Raw genomic sequence first — 3,698 nt, 5'->3', positions numbered from 1 at the left:
TAAGAGTTTTGGAAGCTTCACTTACAAGAAGAAAGCCATGGATATCAAATGATACTTGGGATACTATACAAAGTAGACAAAGACAGAAACTTATCGCTAAAAGATTCCGAGTAAGTGATAAGAATTACAAGGTAGAGCATGAAAACTATTACAATATTGAGAGTGAGGTCGGAAGAAAGACCATGAATGACTGGAGAGAATATTTAGACAGGGAAGTAGATGAGACTGACAAAGCTATGAATTTAGGGAGAGGCTGTGGTGTAAGAATTGCTCATATAATTGATAATGAAATCTCCAATGTAGCGAAAAAGTAAAAGCATATACCTACTAAAAATAGAGATGGATTTGTTATAGCAACAGAATTTGAAGAAAGGCAGCATTGGATGGAACACTTTAATGAGGTTATGAATAGTAGATATGAAGGGATTTCAATTAATATACTTGAATCTGAGGAAGACTTTGATGTACCAATGAATGAATTCAGTTTGTCCGAAGTCGAAGCTATTACTATAAAACTCAAGAGAAGGAAAGCCCCAGGATACGATGAAATAACTGTCGCGATTATTTTGACCAAAAAGGAAGTGACTAACAGAATACTTATAAGATTATTCTGTAAAATGTGGCATGAAGAGTGAAAACCTGATAAATGTGAGCTAGGAGTGTTGGCAAAAATGGCAAAATAAAAGGGAGATCTGACAGATTGCCGTAATTTTAGATGTATAACATCTACGTCAGTTGTCATTCATATATATATTAAGCTCAATCTAGAGAGACTAAAGAGAAACATTTATGAAAAGCTCAGAGATGAACAAGCAAAATTTTAAAAATATAAAAGTTGCACTGACCGAATTTCCATCTTTATACATGTTGTACAGCAATGTAAAGGATATAGAAATCCTCTTGGAATGTCAAATTGTTTACTATGAATAAATCATTTATAGTCTGCACCGGCCAGTTTTGTGGAGAGTAATACGTTACAATGAAGTGATCTTAAATATATAAATTTGTTTATCTATGTTCATGACCATAGCAAGTCAAAGTTAATGTTAATAGAGTTCTATCAAATCAGTTTCCAGTGAACAGTGAAGTACTCTGAGGGAATTAATTGTCCTCTATGTTGTCCACCCTCCTCATGGATTCTTTTAATGCGCAGAACAGTTGGGGATGGTGATGAAAAATTGGATTGGATCGATTATAAGAAATTACCAGACCTAGAGTATACTAACGACACAGTCCTTATTAGTGAAACACCACACGACTTCCAAAGCTTGCTTGCAAGAATGCATGAAATATCACATGAAGCTGGGGTCAAGATCAATAGAAGGAAGACAGAGATGATGAGAATGGAATATGCAATGGAAGATTTAATATCATCGAAAGGAGAAAGGATTATTGAGGTGTAATCATTTAAACATTTAGGAAATATCTTAATTAACTCATGGTCTTTAAAATTTCAGTTTACAGAGGAATTAAAAAAGAAAAACAGAAAGGAGTTAGGTTATATAAAACTTGGAAATCAAATCACCTGAAATAATATGAAAAATTCAGGCTATATATCAGTTTAGTGAGAATGGTATCACTGGACAGACATGAGTCGTGATGTGACAATGAAACAATACCTAACAGATTTTGTAGATTTAAGAACAAAACCTTTATAAGAATATCGGGAGTTAATTAGCAGGACAGGATTAGAAAGGAAACTATAAGTGAGATTACTTAAGTGCCACGTGTGGATGAGATCATGGTGAGGGGTGAAAGGATATTTTTTGGACAAGCTCTTCACACTCCCCAAGAGAGATTAGTTCACCAAACTTTCAACTGGGCTCCACAAGACACTAGAAGTGTTGGAAGACCCAGCCCTACATGGCTGAGGACTAGGAAGCATGAAGTAGATAATGAATGGAAAGGTCTTGAATACCAAGCTCAAGATAGAGACGCCTGGTAAAATCTAATTGAGGCCCTTTGCGTAGGAGAAATGATGATGATGATCATAATGATCATGATGATGATGATGATTTATTTCAACTGCAATATTCTGATGTATGAAAGGATGGTATGATATATCAAAATATACTGAAATACCTTGAAGAGCTCTTTTGTGAGTAATCTTTTCTTTTCTCCTTCAGTTTTTTTTTATACGTCTTTATGTATAGTTCACTATTTTAATCTGATATTTTTCACTGGTTAACTTATTACATTAGGAATTCCATCATCATAACCAAGGAACCCATTTTTGCCAAATCCTAAGGAACCGGCATTTTTTTTCAATCTTAGGTCACCTACTCCATTTTAAAACTCAAAGCGGAAAATAGCCTGGGGAAAGCATAGAATCTACAGACAGGAAAACTCGTTTATGAATATTTCTTAAGAAGAAATTATGGACGGCCAAAGGTAGTAATAAATTAAGCATTAAATTCCAGTGAAGGATATATTCTTTGACGTTCGTAAAACTGGAAAATTGGAAAAGCACACGTCTGGAACAGGAGAACCTAAACTAAATCAAAATAACTCAGAAATGTCAAAGATTTTGTACAAGCTGAAGCACATCGCCTTGACCTCTTTTATTATAAAGGAAAAGTTCGAAAGCAAAAGAAACCGACTCTTGAAATGATTAGCACCACGAAACTTGTAGAAAATTATTTATACTGATGCATGATGATGGCTTCATTATTAAAGAAAAGAGGGAAAGTATATATTAATAATTAGAAAAAAAGACCGTGTTTCGCTTGATGCGTGTCGTGCGACTCTTGTTTACATACACTCATATGGGCAAGAGTGACATTTGAATCTGTAAGTTCAAGTAAATAAGAAGATATTTTCATGAATGTAAATGCAAGAGAGCATGAAAATAAAACTTGATATTAATATGAATTAATTAATGTGTGAACCCTTGGTATCCCTGTGATGAGATTTTGCAAAATCTACGTTATCTGAGAATTTCTATGCCAAAATCTCTGATATCATTAATTACTATTTTTACCAAGGTATTTTCAGAATAATTTGAAATAGAATTATATGATGAAATTTCTTTTAGCTAACTTCAACATAATTGTTAGGGGGGCCAAAGTGTGTAGAGACGTTTGAAGAAATATTTTGTGAAGTCATTGTAATTGGAGCGAGGTTGGTTCTATGTCTGTCAAACGAAGACCCTTTTAGCGAAGTCCTTTTGAGCGGTAATCTTTGATCTATGGTCGTTTTCAGCGGAACTATTGGAGCGATGAGTAGTTTGAGCGATGAACAGTTTAAGTGATGATTAGTTTAACTGGCTCTAAAAGATAAAAGATAATCTTGGTATTTAGGGAGGAACTAAAATTGAGCATTTTAAAATCACTACACTAAAATTTTTCTTACAATGAGGACGTATGGTTCTTCTGCTTTTTATTCGATATAAGTACTTATGTAGTTACTCATCATGGAGATAATTTTATTAATTAAAGCGTGGACGAGAGAGTGAGTTATAATCGATTTATACAAAAAAGGAGAAAGTAATTAAACGCACTAATATATAACTACAAAGAACGATTAAAGACAACCTAATATTACAGAAATGGCCCTATTTTAGGGAATAGGTGAACATGCTGATAGTCATGATCCAGTGCTAGTTGACAAGGAAAAGAAAGATCAATTTTCTATCGCCGGCGAAAAGACACACGATCCATCAGGACTGTGACTCTCTCTTGAAATACAAACAGACAAAA

The sequence above is a fragment of the Palaemon carinicauda genome, chromosome 26 (genome assembly GCF_036898095.1).
Source record: "Palaemon carinicauda isolate YSFRI2023 chromosome 26, ASM3689809v2, whole genome shotgun sequence".
Lineage (NCBI taxonomy): Eukaryota > Metazoa > Arthropoda > Malacostraca > Decapoda > Palaemonidae > Palaemon > Palaemon carinicauda.
The sequence above is the reverse complement of the archived record's forward strand: the minus strand, read 5'-3'. Positions refer to the sequence as shown.